The sequence below is a fragment of the Carassius carassius genome, chromosome 43 (genome assembly GCF_963082965.1).
Source record: "Carassius carassius chromosome 43, fCarCar2.1, whole genome shotgun sequence".
In the NCBI taxonomy this organism is placed as follows: domain Eukaryota; kingdom Metazoa; phylum Chordata; class Actinopteri; order Cypriniformes; family Cyprinidae; genus Carassius; species Carassius carassius.
The window spans coordinates 26,303,558-26,319,697 of NC_081797.1; the positions used below are offsets into that span (position 1 = coordinate 26,303,558).

Below are 16,140 nucleotides of genomic sequence, written 5' to 3' on the forward strand. Positions count from 1 at the left end.
GACAGTTCATCATTGAATTCAGTGATGTCATCTCTGTTCAATTTAAATAGTGTCTATGCATTTATTTGCAATCAAGTCAACGATATCGCTGTAGATGAAGTGACCCCAACCAAACCTTGGGAGAAACCAGGCTCAGTTGGGGGGCCAGTTCTCCTCTGACCAGATTTGTCCTTGTGGTCATCTGAGACAAGGTCTTTACAGGGGATCTGTATCTGGGGCTCTAGTTGTCCTGATCTCCGCTGTCTTTCAGGGATGTAGAGGTCCTTTCTAGGTGCTGATCCACCATCTGGTCTGGATACGTACTGGATCCGAGTGACCACAGTGACCCTCTGATCTGGATACAGACTGGATCTGGTGGCTACGGTGACCTCGGAATAAGAGAGAAACAGACTAATATTAGCGTAGATGCCATTCTTCTAATGATGTAGCAAGTACATCGGGTGATATGGGCAGTGTTCCCGGTTCCGGTTTGCTTAATTAATGCAGCCTAAAAATCCTTTTAACAGATTTGGATATTAAAAGCATATTAGTATGTTTTGTGTAAGCCAGGTTAAAGAGATGTGTCTTTAATCTAGATTTAAACTGCAAGAGTGTGTCCGCCTCCCGAACAATGTTAGGTAGGTTATTCCAGAGTTTAGGTGCTAAATAGGAAAAGGATCTGCCGCCTGCAGTTGATTTTGATATTCTAGGTATTATCAAATTGCCTGAGTTTTTAAAACGTAGCGGACGTAGAGGATTATAATGTAAAAGGAGCTCATTCAAATACTGAGCTGCTAAACCATTTAGGGCTTTATAAGTAATAAGCAATATTTTAAAATCTATACAATGTTTGATAGGGAGCCAGTGCAGTCTTGACAGGACCTGGTTCTAGTAGGAACTCTTGCTGCTGCATTTTGGACTAACTGTAGTTTGTTTTATACGCGTGCAGAACAACCACCCAATAAAGCATTACAATAATCTAACCTTGAGGTCATAAATGTATGGATTAACATCTTTCAGTAATTTAGTGGGTACAGGATCTAATAAACATGTTGTTGGTTTAGATACAGTGATAAGTTTATTTAGCTCTTCCTGTCCTATAGTTGTGAAGCACTGCAGTTTATCTTTGGGTGCGATGGATGAAACTGAGGTGTTAGACGCTGTAGAATCTACATTCGCTATTGTATTTTTAATGTTATCTATTTTATCAGTGAAGGAATTCATGAAGTCATTACTATTAAACGTTGATGGAATTTTAAATCAGGTGGCATCTGGTTATTTGTTAATTTAGCCACTGTGCTAAATAAAACCTTGGATTGTTTTGGCTATTTTAAATGAGTTTGTGGATATGCTCTGCCCTGGCAGTTTTTAGAGCCTGTCTATAGTGGGAAATACTGTTTTTCCATGCAATTCTAAAAACTTCCAAGTTAGTTTTTCTCCATTTGCGTTGAAGATTACGAGTTTCTTTTCTTGAGAGAGTGAGTATTACTGTTATACCATGGCACAGTACGTTTTTCTCTAACCTTTTTCAATTTGATGGGGGCAACAGCTTCTAATGTATTAGAGAAAACAGTGCTCATGTTGCCAGTCATTTCATCTAGTTCATGTGTATTTTTGGGTACAAATAGCAGTTGAGATAGATCAGGCAGGTTATTAGCGAATCTGTCTTTGGTGACTGGAACAATAGTTCTGCCCAGACGGTAACGCTGAGACATATAGTTAATATCAGTGATACGCAGCATGCACGATACAAGGAATGGTCTGTAAAATCATCAGTTAGAGGTACGATATCTATATCAGTAAGATCGATTCCATGCGATATAATTAAATCTAGTGTATGATTAAAACGATGAGTGGGCCCAGTGACATTTTGCTTGACTCCAAAATAATTTATTAGGCCAGTAAACACAAGTCCTAATGCATCATTTGTATTATCAATGTGAATATTAAAATCTCTCATGATTAGCGCTTTATCAACTGTTACCAAAACATCTGAGAGGAAATCTGCTAATTCTTTTAAGTATTCTGTATACGGCCCTGGTGGTCTATAAACAGTAGCCAGAGCAAGAGATACATTAGATTTATTTTGCATGTCTGACAGTGTAACATTAAGCAGAAGTATTTCAAATGAGTTAAACCTGTATCCTGTTTTCTGGGTAACATTGAGAATATCACTATATATTGTTGCAACACCTCCTCCACGACCAGTCTGACGGGGCTCATGCTTATAACAGTAGTTTGGTGGAGTAGACTCATTTAGACCAAAATAATCATTTGGTTTTAGCCAGGTTTCAGTCAAGCAGAGTACATCAAAACTATTATCTGTGATCATTTCATTTACAATAACTGCTTTGGGTGTGAGTGATCTAATATTTATGAGACCAAACTTTAAAATTAGTTTTTGTTCATTTACTTTAAATTTTTCTGGTTTAATCACGATAAGATTTTTTCTAGATGCTACATTAAATGTATATTTTGACCTCACTATTCTTACTAGATTGTACAGCGCAAGTACTTTTATCATTTAAGTGGGTGGAACAAAGGTCATCATAATAGTTATTTGAGAATTGTCTTACTAGTCACATGGAGTGAAATATCCTGGAGATGTTGTCAGAGCAGCTCCGCTCCGACTCTGCTGGGGTGTAATCCTTCAGCGCGAAACAGCCTAGGACGCTCCCAGAAAAGATTCCAATTATTAACAAATAGCAGTTTCTGTTCTTTACACCATGACAAAAACCATTCATTTAAAGCAACGAGTCTACTGAACCTTTCGTGTCCTCGTCGATACGTGGGCAGTGGTCCTGACACGATGATCGTCACCACGGGCGTCGTGCTGCGAACCGTCTCGATCAGGCTCCTGAAGTCCCTCTTCAGCGTCTCTGTCTGCCGCAGCGTGGTGTCGTTAACCCCGGTAAAGCCCTGCATCTCAGCCCGAGCCCGACGGGCCCCGACTTATTTATGCCCCTAGGGCCGGGCTTCGGGCCAATTTTCACGTTATAGCTCACATGCGGGCCGGGCCTCTGAATATCAATAGAATAGAATATAAATAGAATATCCTTCTATTTATATTTTTAGACATTAATAAAAATAAAAAAAATGAGAAGTTGACGTCGACGATAGAAAAACAAACATAGACATTTCATAACCTCATAACTTTCATAATCTGATAATTCAACCCGTTATAATTATACTGACATACTGACATGACAGTCTCACGCACGTACGCACGCACGCTTTTCCGTCAGCGCGACCCACGATTATACTTCACTTATATCCACTTATTGTAGTAGTTGCTATTATAGGCCTCTAAATTAATGTATTAATCATAGACTAGTTGGCCAACTAATAATTATAAAATGATGATTCATGCAGCGGCGAGCATTTCTGTGTCTGCACCTTTTGTTTTGCGGGCCACGCAGCAAAGAAGAGAGCGCTGGCCGAGTTTGAAAACATTGTGGAGCAGGACGAGGATGACAACGATGAAGTACAGCAATACATGCACCTCAATCACAACATGGAAGGGGATGGACGAGATGTGCTGCTATGGTGGAAACAGCACGAGACTGTCAAGACTGGCTCGCTCTGTGTTTAGTGTCCCGCCAGCAGCAGCAGCAGCGAACGTGTTTTCAGCGCAGCGGGAAGAGTGATGGAAGAGAGGAGGACTGGGTTAACACCTTCCACTCTGGTTGCTATTCTTTTTCTCCACGATGCTCTGTAAGAGACTGCTCTAACTTTTCACTTGACTGGACTTTATTTTCGTTTAACTGTTGGAAAATAATGGAAAAAAGAATGGACATGTTCTGTGGTGCATTTTTGAGGTAAGATAACCTGCAAGTTTGTTTTTAATTAATTTAATTTGTTAAGATTGTAGACTATTTCTCATTTCGTTTGCGAGCGCTGTTGCGAGCCTGCCTCAGTATTTCAATTTTTTTATTTTACTCACTGTGGTTTAATAAATAAACATATTATAAACTAACTGTCTGTGTGATATGCTTGAATTGTTTTATATCTATGGATTTTATTGTAGCCAAGTAAAGTATTAGCGTTAATTTGAGAGGCTTAATTGATTAAATATGTTTTAGGCTACTCGCTGTCGGCTCGGCTGATTAACGTAAATCTTCATTTATTATTAATAATAATAATTATTAATTAACTTAATAAAGAAATGAAAAGAAACATAACACAAAACTGACCCCTTTTTTAATTGTTGCAAATAGGGCAGGCTTCTGCTGTGTAATAAAATAAATAAATAAATAAATAAATAAAAACAAGGCCGGGCTCGGGCCTAGATTTGAGGCCCGTGCAGGGCTCTAAACTCCGGCATAAAGCACAACCGCTCTGGAGCTCTCGGCGGCCTTCAGGATCGTGGGTATCTGCGCAGAAACATCGAGAACACAAGCTCCAGGGAAACAATGAGTGTGCACTTTACCTTCTGCTAAATATAAAGATAAGATGGGGAAATGTATGGTGGTGGAAGTAAATTGTGAAGGACGCAAACTGATTTCAGTAAATGTACATGCACCAACAGAGGAGAAGGAAAAGAAATAATTTTTTAATGTTTTAAGAAATATCGTAAACAAGTATAAGGAAATAATAATGATTTAATGATTAAATAATAAAGCTTTAATGGGAGAAAATAATATGATAGATGTGTGGAGAAAAAGAAATGAAAAGAAATTTCATTTCAAGGCAAATAGTGGGTCATTTTGTGTGCGAAACAAGAATTTACTTTATTTTATGTACAAGAAATGTGGAGAATTTTATATAAAAGATTAAATATGAAGAAACAAGTTTTAGCGATCACAAGTTTTTATTTTTTTAAATGGACTGGGATAAAGTGCAAAGAGGGCCAGGAATATGGGTTTTAAATACAAAAATGTTAGAAAATGAAGACTATGTTTTAAAAGTTAAAGAAATTATAGAAAAAGAAAAGGAAAATGAAATGTATGAAGAAGATAAGAGAATATGGTGGGAGAGTGTAAAGTTTTTAATAAAAAAATTCTCGATTAAGTATTGTAGCATAATACGCAAATGCAAAAGATACAAAGAAAAAGAAATAAAGGAAAGTTTGGAAGTGGAATTGAATAAAGAAAATAAATATATACAAAAGAAATGGATGAAAAACTGAAAGAAATAGAGAAAAAAGATTATAAGGGGGCGAGGTTAAGAAGAAAAGCTAAATATACTATGGAGGGAGAGAAATGCACAGTTTTTTTTTATTTGGAAAAAAAGAGAGGGAAAGCTGAAACAACAACAGAGATAAGAGGGGAAAATGTGGAAGTTTTAGAAGGGAATGAAAAGAGTTTAGAAGAAATAAGGAATTTCTATGAAGATCTTTTTAGTGCGAGGGGTGTAGAAGAAAACAAAAAAGGGAATTGTTGAATCGGATAAAAGGAAAAATAAGCAAGGAAGATAAAAACGAATGCAAAATTGAAAGAGCAATACAGCAGCTGAATCTGGAATAGATGGTTTGAGAAAGTGAATTTTGTATATGTTTTAAAGAGATTTTAACAAAGATTTTAAAGGACGTTTTTAGTGAAATATTTGAAAAAGAAGAAGTTAATGACAGAATGGGGATGGGGATAACAAAGCTGATATATAAAAGTTAAGGAGAAAAAGTAGATTTAAAAAACTATAGGCCGATCACGATGCTTAACACAGATTTTAAGATTTTAGCGAAGGTTTAGCAAACAGGTTAAAGGAAGTAATGCCAAGTATAATCGAAACAAACCAAGCATACGGAGTAAAAGGAAGAGATATAGCGGACATAACAATGAGCATAAGAGACACAATATGGTACATGAAAGAAAAAATGAAGATGGTTACATTATTAGTCTAGATTTTGAAAAAGATTTTGATCGGGTTGAACACGGGTATTTATTTGATGTTTTAAAGAAATTTGGTTTTGGGGGAGATTTTATCAAATGGATTGAGATTTTATAAAAGGGTGCTTTAACGAGAATAAAATGTAATGGGTTTTTAACAGAATGTTTTAAAATCGCATATATTTATATATATATATTAATATTATCCTATATTTACTAAGATAATAGTAAAAGGAAAGGAGAGTATCAAAGAAGTTATGAAGGTTGTAGAAGAATATTGTAGAGGATCTGGGAGTAAAGTAAATGAAGAAAAGATGGTATATACACTGTAAACCCGGATAAGTAGAATCTACTTAAAAAAACCGACCTTAAAATTTTTAAGTAATGAAGCATTAGTTGAATAAGTGAAGTGGACTACGTTCAATGTACTTAAGCCCATAATGGAATGGAATAAAACATTTAAGTTGAATGTACTTATAACTGAGTTACAGTAACTGAAGATACTTAGCTTAAACAATCATTCCCCACCCATTTATTTAGCAGATTAGACTTTTAGCTATTGAAATATGTTCTCAGGGCAGCATTGCATCTTATTGGTGCTCTCATTCATCCAATCAGCGACAGGTAAGGTAATGTTGTAATGTTGTGTTTTATGTTGAACTATATTAGATTATTACATTAAAATGTCTAGATAATGAAGTATATATAACAAGTAAGGTTAAGGCTTAGTTTTTCTATCGAGCTGTTATTTAACTAGCTAGCTAACTAATGTAAGTAAGCTAACTCACAACATTAGCTAGCTAGCTCTGAGAAAGGATAATAGATAATGTTAGCTTATATTCTTTTATAATTTTTACTGGCTATAATAGCAAGTTACGCTGCTGTCATTGCACAATTTTGCTGTGGTATTGTTGCTGTTCCCAGGGCATTTTGTCATAGCTACATACAACAAAATGCTTGGCTGCTCTTTAGTGCTCTAAGGGTATTATTGCAGCATAAATTCTAATACTGCCCTCAGGGTACCTTACCGTATCTCCATGCAACATTCATTTGCTGCTCTTAGCTCATTTTTGTTGCAGATATTCTACGGCTGCTCTCAGGGCACCTTACCATAACTCCATGCAATCATTTGCTGCTCTCAGCAAATTTTTGTTGCAGATATTTTAATGCTGCTCACAGGGCACCTTATGATATTAGATCTACAATTGGCAGCTCTAAGGGTATTTTTGCAGCATAGATTCTTATACTGCACTCAGGGCACCTTACTGTATCTCCATGCAACATTCATTTGCTGCTCTTAGCGCATTTTTTTTGGAGATATTCTAATGCCACCCTCAGGGCACCTTACCGTATCTCCGTGCAATAATTTGCTGCTCTCAGCACATTTTTGTTGCAGATATTCTAATGCTCCTCTGAGGGCACCTTACCGTAACTCCATGCAATCATTTGCTGCTCATAGCGCATTTTTGTTCCAGATATTCTAATGCTGCTCTGAGGGCACCTTACCGTATCTCTGTGCAATCATTTGCTGCTCTTAGCGCATTTTTGTTGCAGATATTCTAATACTGCTCTCAGGGCACCTTACCGTATCTCCATGCAATCATTTGCTGCTCTTAGCAGCATTTTTGTTGCAGATATTCTAATGCAGTGGTTCTCAAACCTGTCCTGGAGTACCCCCAGCACTGCACATTTTGTATGTCTCCCTCATCTATCCCACCTGATTGAACTCATCAGCTCATTAGTGGAGACTGCAATACCTAAAGTGGGTGTGTCTGATACAGGGATACATACAAAATGTGCAGTGCTGGGGGTACTCCAGGACAGGTTTGAGAAACATTGTTCTAATGCAACCCTCAGGGCACCTTACCATATCTCCATGCAATAATTTGCTGCTCTCAGCACGTGTTTGTTGCAGATATTTTAATGCTGCTCACAGGGCACCTTATGATATTAGATCTACAATTGGCAGCTCTAAGGGTATTTTTGCAGCATAAATTCTAATACTGCACTCAGGGCACCTTACTGTATCTCCATGCAACATTCATTGCTGCTCTTAGTGCATTTTTGTTGCAGCTATTCTAATGCTCCTCTCAGGGCACCTTACCGTATCTCCATGCAACCTTCATTTGTTGCTCTCAGCGCGTTTTTGTAGCAGATATTCTAATGCTGCTCGGAGGGCACCTTACCATAACTCCATGCAATCATTTGCTGCTCTAAGCGCGTTTTTGTTGCAGATATTCTAATGCAACCCTCAGGGCACCTTCCCATATCTCCATGCAATCATTTGCTGCTCTCAGCACATTTTTGTTGCAGATATTTTAATGCTGCTCTCAGGGTACCTTACCGTATCTCCATGCAACATTCATTTGCTGCTATTAGCGCATTTTTTTTGGAGATATTCTAATGCCACCCTCAGGGCACCTTACCGTATCTCCGTGCAATAATTTGCTGCTCTCAGCACATTTTTGTTGCAGATATTCTAATGCTGCTCTGAGGGCACCTTACCGTAACTCCATGCAATCATTTGCTGCTCTTAGCGCATTTTTGTTCCAGATATTCTAATGCTGCTCTCAGGGCACCTTACCGTATCTCTGTGCAATCATTTGCTGCTCTTAGCGCATTTTTGTTGCAGAAATTCTAATGCTGCTCTGAGGGCACCTTACCGTAACTCCATGCAATCATTTGCTGCTCTAAGCGCATTTTTGTTGCAGATATTCTAATGCAACCCTCAGGACACCTTACCATATCTCAATGCAATCATTTGCTGCTCTCAGCACGTTTTTGTTGCAGATATTTTAATGCTGCTCACAGGGCACCTTATGATATTAGATCTACAATTGGCAGCTCTAAGGGTATTTTTGCAGCATAAATTCTAATACTGCACTCAGGGAACCTTACTGTATCTCTATGCAACATTCATTTGCTGCTCTTAGTGCATTTTTGTTGCAGATATTCTAATGCTCCTCTCAGGGCACCTTACCGTATCTCCATGCAACATTCATTTGTTTGATCTCAGCATGTTTTTGTTGCAGATATTCTAATGCTTCTCTCAGAGCACCTTACCGTATCTCCATGTAATCATTTGCTGATCTTAGCGCATTTTTGTTGCAGATCTTCTAATGCTGCTCTCAGGGTACCTTACCGTATCTCCATGCAACATTCATTTGCTGCTCTTAGCGCATTTTTTTTGGAGATATTCTAATGCCACCCTCAGGACTCCTTACCGTATCTCCTTGCAATAATTTGCTGCTCTCAGTACATTTTTGTTGCAGATATTGTAATGCTGCTCTGAGGGCACCTTACCGTAACTCCATGCAATCATTTGCTGCTCTTAGCGCATTTTTGTTGCAGATATTCTAATGCTGCTCACAGGGCACCTTGTCAATGTCAATGTCACCTTTATTTATATAGCGCTTTAAACAAAATACATTGCGTCAAAGCAACTGAACAACATTCATTAGGAAAACAGTGTCAATAATGCAAAAATGATAGTTAAAGGCAGTTCATCATTGGATTCAGTTATGTCATCTCTGTTCAGTTAAATAGAGTCTGTGCATTTATTTGCAATCAAGTCAACGATATCGCTGTAGATGAAGTGTCCCCAACTAAGCAAGCCAGAGGCGACAGCGGCAAGGAACCGAAACTCCATCGGTGACAGAATGGAGAAAAAAACCTTGGGAGAAACCAGGCTCAGTTGGGGGGCCAGTTCTCCTCTGACCAGACGAAACCAGTAGTTCAATTCCAGGCTGCAGCAAAGTCAGATTGTGCAGAAGAATCATCTGTTTCCTGTGGTCTTGTCCTGGTGGTCCTCTGAGACAAGGTCTTTACAGGGGATCTGTATCTGGGGCTCTAGTTGTCCTGGTCTCCGCTGTCTTTCAGGGATGTAGAGGTCCTTTCTAGGTGCTGATCCACCATCTGGTCTGGATACGTACTGGATCCGGGTGACTGCAGTGACCCTCTGATCTGGACACAGACTGGATCTGGTGGCCACGGTGACCTCGGAACAAGAGAGAAACAGACAAATATTAGCGTCGATGCCATTCTTCTAATGATGTAGCAAGTACATCGGGTGTTATGGGAAGTGTTTCCGGTTCTGGTTTACCTAATTAATGCAGCCTAAAAATCCTTTAATGGATTTGGATAATAAAAGCATATTAGTATGTTATGTGTAAGCCAGGTTAAAGAGATGGGTCTTTAATCTAGATTTAAACTGCAAGAGTGTGTTTGCCTCCCGAACAATGTTAGGTAGGTTATTCCAGAGTTTGGGCGCCAAATAGGAAAAGGATCTGCTGCCTGCAGTTGATTTTGATATTCTAGGTATTATCAAATTGCCTGAGTTTTGAGAACGTAGCGGACGTAGAGGATTATAATGTAAAAGGAGCTCATTCAAATACTGAGGTGCTAAACCATTCAGGGCTTTATAAGTAATAAGCAATATTTTAAAATCTATGCGATGCTTGATAGGGAGCCAGTGCAATGTTGACAGGACCGGGCTAATATGGTCATACTTCCTGGTTCTAGTAAGAACTCTTGCTGCTGCATTTTGGACAAGCTGTAGTTTGTTTACTAAGCGTGCAGAACAACCACCCAATAAAGCATTACAATAATCTAACCTTGAGGTCATAAATGCATGGATTAACATTTATGCATTTGACATTGAGAGCATAGGCCGTAATTTAGATATATTTTTGAGATGGAAAAATGCAGTTTTACAAATGCTAGAAACGTGGCTTTCTAAGGAAAGATTGCGATCAAATAGCACACCTAGGTTCCTAACTGATGACGAAGAATTGACAGAGCAACCATCAAGTCTTAGACAGTGTTCTAGGTTATTACAAGCAGAGTTTTTAGGTCCTATAATTAACACCTCTGTTTTTTCAGAATTTAGCAGTAAGAAATTACTCGTCATCCAGTTTTTTATATCGACTATGCAATCCATTAGTTTTTCAAATTGGTGTGTTTCACCGGGCTGCGAAGAAATATAGAGCTGAGTATCATCAGCATAACAGTGAAAGCTAACACCATGTTTCCTGATGATATCTCCCAAGGGTAACATATAAAGCGTGAAGAGTAGCGGCCCTAGTACTGAGCCTTGAGGTACACCATACTGCACTTGTGATCGATAGGATACATCTTCATTCACTGCTACGAACTGATGGCGGTCATATAAGTACGATTTAAACCATGCTAATGCACTTCCACTGATGCCAACAAAGTGTTCAAGTCTATGCAAAAGAATGTTGTGGTCAATTGTGTCAAACACAGCACTAAGATCCAATAAAACTAAAAGAGAGATACACCCACGATCAGATGATAAGAGCAGATCATTTGTAACTCTAAGGAGAGCAGTCTCAGTACTATGATACGGTCTAAATCCTGACTGGAAATCCTCACATATACCATTTTTCTCTAAGAAGGAATATAATTGTGTGGATACCACCTTTTCTAGTATCTTGGACAGAAAAGGGAGATTCGAGATTGGTCTATAATTAACTAGTTCTTTGGGGTCAAGTTGTGGTTTTTTGATGAGAGGCTTAATAACAGCCAGTTTGAAGGTTTTGGGGACATGTCCTAATGACAATGAGGAATTAATAATAGTCAGAAGAGGATCTATGACTTCTGGAAGCACCTCTTTCAGGAGCTTAGATGGTATAGGGTCTAACATACATGTTGTTGGTTTAGATGATTTAACAAGTTTATACAATTCTTCCTCTCCTATGGTAGAGAATGAGTGGAACTGTTCCTCAGGGGGTCTATAGTGCACTGTCTGATGTGATACTGTAGCTGACGGCTGAATGGTTTCAATTTTATCTCTAATAGTATCGATTTTAGAAGTAAAGTAGTTTATAAAGTCATTACTGCTGTGGTGTTGGGAAATGTCAACACTTGTTGAGGCTTTATTTTTCGTTAATTTAGCCACTGTATTGAATAAATACCTGGGGTTATGTTTGTTTTCTTCTAAAAGAGAAGAAAAGTAATCGGATCTAGCAGTTTTTAATGCTTTTCTGTAGGATATGTTACTTTCCCGCCAAGCAATACGAAATACCTCTAGTTTTGTTTTCCTCCAGCTGCGCTCCATTTTTCGGGCTGCTCTCTTTAGGGTGCGAGTATGCTCATTATACCATGGTGTCAAACTGTTTTCCTTAACCTTCCTTAAGCATAAAGGAGCAACTTTATTTAAAGTGCTAGAAAAGAGAGAGTCCATAGTTTCTGTTACATCATCAAGTTGTTCTGAGGTTTTGGATATGCTAAGGAATTTGGATACATCAGGAAGATAACTTAAAAAGCAGTCTTTTGTGTTAGAAGTGATGGTTCGAAGTAGAATTTACAATTTTGGCTATATGAATTTTTCAAAGAACTAAATAATGATCTGAGATATCATCACTTGGCTGAATAATTTCAACACCATCAACATCAATTCCATGTGATAGTATTAAATCTAGAGTATGATTTCGACAATGAGTAGGTCCTGAAACGTGTTGTCTAACACCAATAGAGTTCAGAATGTCTATAAATGCTGATCCCAATGCATCGTTTTCATTATCAACATGGATATTAAAATCACAAACTATTAAAACTTTATCTGCAGCCAGAACTAACTCGGATGTAAAATCACCAAACTCTTTAATAAAGGTAAAGAGTACCTTATGATATTAGATCTACAATTGGCAGCTCTAAGGGTATTTTTGCAGCATAAATTATAATACTCCACTCCGGGCACCTTACTGTATCTCCATGCAACATTCATATGCTGCTCTTAGTGCATTTTTGTTGCAGATATTCTAATGCTCCTCTCAGGGCACCTTACCGTATCTCCATGCAACATTCATTTGTTGATCTCAGCGCGTTTTTGTTGCAGATATTCTAATGCTGCTCTGAGGGCACCTTACAGTAACTCCGTGCAATCATTTGCTGCTCTAAGCGCGTTTTTGTTGAAGATATTCTAATGCTGCTCTCAGGGCACCTTAGCGTAACTCCATGCAATCATTTGCTGATCTTAGCGCATTTTTGTTGCAGATATTCTAATGCTGCTCTCAGGGCACCTTTTCTCCGTGCAATCATTTGCTGCTCTTAGTGCATTTTTGTTGCAGATATTCTAATACTGCTCTCAGGGCACCTTACCGTATCTCCATGCAGTCATTTGCTGCTCTGAGTGCATTTTTGTTGCAGATATTATAATGCTGTTTTGAGGGCACCTTATGACATTAGATCTACAATTGGCTGCTCTAAGGGTATTTCTGCAGTATAAATTCTAATACTGCCCTCAGAGCACCTTACCGTATCTCCATGCAACATTTATTTGCTGCTCCTAGTGCATTTTTGTTGCAAATATACTAATACTGCTCTGAGGGCACCTTATGACATTCTATCTACAATTGGGCTGCTCTAAGGACATTTTTCTGCATCCTTACTCACATTCTAATACTGTTCTCAGGACACCTTGTAGTATCTGCATGAAACATGAATTGGCTGCTCTAAGGACATTTTCGCTGAAAGCATTCTAGTACTGCTCTCAGGGCACCTAATAATATCTACATCCAACATTAATTGGCTGCTCTATGGGCATTAGTTGCACACTTTCTTATACTACTGCATCCCTACTCATATACATGCTAATACTGCTCTTAGAGCACCTTATCTAAATGTAGTATCTAAATGTAATAACACAAATCTCAGGACACTTCATATGCTACTTTCTGTGTAGTACTGGAATTTGCAAACATACAACTAGTTTTCTTCTAATCTAGTAACATTCAGGTATGCTGTGTCTATTTCTGAAGTGTTTTGTAAAATTATTGTTTCCTTTAAGCTGTATTGTTTATATCAACTGCAGATTATGGAGCAGCTATGGATCGAGGGCATCCGAAGGAAACTGAGAATAGAAAAAGATTCCCGTGTTTCCACAGATATCAAAATTGTTCATGGGGACAAGAAAACTGAGGTTTCCACAGATATCAAAATTGTTCATGGGGACAAGAAAACTGAGTTTATGGAGAACTATGTAGAAGAACTACAGAAGAAAACAAAGACCTTTTTCTTGGCAGCAAAACAGAGCAGCAAAAATTATTATTTCCATGCCTGTGAAAGAGGCAACAAACCAACAGGAAGAAGCATGGGCAAGGCATGTGAAACAAGGGCCAATTCCTGTGAAGCCTATGTGTCGTTTAAATTTATAGAGGAGACCGGTTTCGAAGCAGTAGTAGTTCAGCAGCAATTAACACACACAGGACATGATTTGTCAAACCCTGAAGAGAGGAAGAAAAATGCAATTAATCCAGAATTGTTAGGATTTGTCGAAATATGGCTCACACAAGGTTTATCCATATCACAGATTGTCATAAAAAGTAGTGATTGGGCATGTAGTCGGGGCTACACCGATAAGCATGACAGACGTTTCTTCCTAACACCAGATGATGTAAGGTTGGTAAACGCCATCTCCGTATCTTCACTTTGCTGGACATTAATGATGCTGTCAGTGTGGAAAAGCTGGTGACAGGTGAACTGAAATAAAAGATTTGCTTTTTTCAACCTTTGACAAAAGACCAGCCACTGGTTATTGTTGTCCAGACACCACAACAGAAGGCTCTACTCCAAGAGAACCCCCACCCCATGGTTTTTATGGACGCATCCTACAAAGGTTTGACATCATATGGGTATGCACTGTATGCCCTTGTACTTGTCAAACAACTGGAAGACGAGTGCCATTTGCATACCTAATAATGAGCCAGGAATCCTCAGCAATAGTTGAGCTTTGCTTGAACATGCTTTGTTCAAGAAATCCAAACTTTTACCCAAGGTGAGAACGGTTCTTTTCAAAAGTCCAATACCCATACAAGCACAAAGGAGTTGTCATACTGAGAGATAACTGAATACCTTTTGTAACTTAAACAATGTTCAACTTACTACATTTACCTAGATGAAATTGTGATACTCCAGTATTCTGCAATATTATTATCTAGGACTTATTTTTCCTAGGTCAGTTATGATCGACAGAGACTTAAAAGAGCTCAATGCCATAAGAGAAGTTTTCCCCAAAACCAAAGTTCTCCTCTGTTGGTTTCATGTTCTCCAGGTACTGATTGCATTTAAGAAATGCACAAGAAGGTCCTTTGAACATTTCTGTTTGGTTGTAAATAAATTGATTTACAATTTTGATATCATATGGCTGCTGTAGCTTCTGAAAAAAAAAACAATGGAGCCTCATTTAAAGTGCCATATATTGTGTATTAAAGGCTGTACATCGCTGAGTTACATCAAGAGATGGTGGGAACCTGTCACCTGATAAAAGACACGTCGTCATTCATGCCATGACCTCAATGAAAGCTTGCATAATGGTAACTACAATAGATATATAAAATTGTATGTGTCTCAATATCTGCTATTACCCTTGTTTTGTCTTTGTTGGGTACTCTAAACTGGCAACCATAATATATGGCAAGGCTGCCAACTCTCACGCATTCAGCGTGAGACTCACGCAATCGACCCAATTCTCACGCCACACCCCCATATTCTCACGCAGACTCATGCAGCAGTGAGGGAAAAAAAATTGCGGGACAATTGTGAGGGAAATATTTATTCCCATAAACTGTGTAGTAAGCCGTTCTCCCTCCCATCTGCACCTTGTGAATTGTGAACGCAGTAGTGATGGGTCATGCGCAAAAGATGCGGCTCTGAGAGCCGATGCTTTGTACTGAATCAGAAGAGCCGGCTCCCAGTTTTTTTCCTTTGGCTGCTTACCTAAAGGCAGAACTTTGTATTGATTGGTCAGCAATCGCATCGCGGCCAAGCAGATGTGAGTATATGGGATCATACCATTATGTTAAAACAGAGAGGGGATGAAGCGAAACGGCACTCCACTGCAAGTTAACGAGTCGTGACTGTGTATTGTGGCAACATCGGCTCCTTCAGAGAGAATCTTCTCAAAAACAGGGCAGATAATCACAGAAAGAAGAAATAGGATCAGTCCATCAAAGCTGAGGCATCGGATTTTTTTGAATGTCAATCTTCACTGAGGACATTAATACTGTTTGCTTGAGTTTGGTTCTAGTTCTGTGGATTTATTTGTGATTTTGTTGTTAATTTGTGCAATAAAATGTTTGATTAAAATATTAAACAAAAGAATGTAACAAAATAAGTGCACAAAATTAGGCAATTATAAGGATAATCATAAAAACACTGCATATGAAAGGGTTTTCAACACACAAACCATTAATTTTGGCAAAGTTATGGTAAAACAAAGGCCTACGAAAAATCCTAAATTAAGAGCCATTCAGGAGTCGAAAGAGCCGGCTCTTCTTTGGGAGCTGAGCCAAAAGAGCCGGCTCTCTGAAAAGAG

The 16,140-nt window shown here is 38.5% G+C and overlaps 1 long non-coding RNA gene across 1 annotated transcript; it reads left to right on the top strand.

The window, feature by feature from the left end:
- The first annotated feature begins 14,200 nt into the window (after positions 1-14,200).
- On the top strand, positions 14,201-15,140 carry LOC132125491 (uncharacterized). Its single transcript, XR_009426922.1, has 3 exons — positions 14,201-14,601; positions 14,781-14,877; positions 15,038-15,140. It is a non-coding gene; the product is annotated as an uncharacterized LOC132125491 (long non-coding RNA).
- Positions 15,141-16,140: the final 1,000 nt, after the last annotated feature.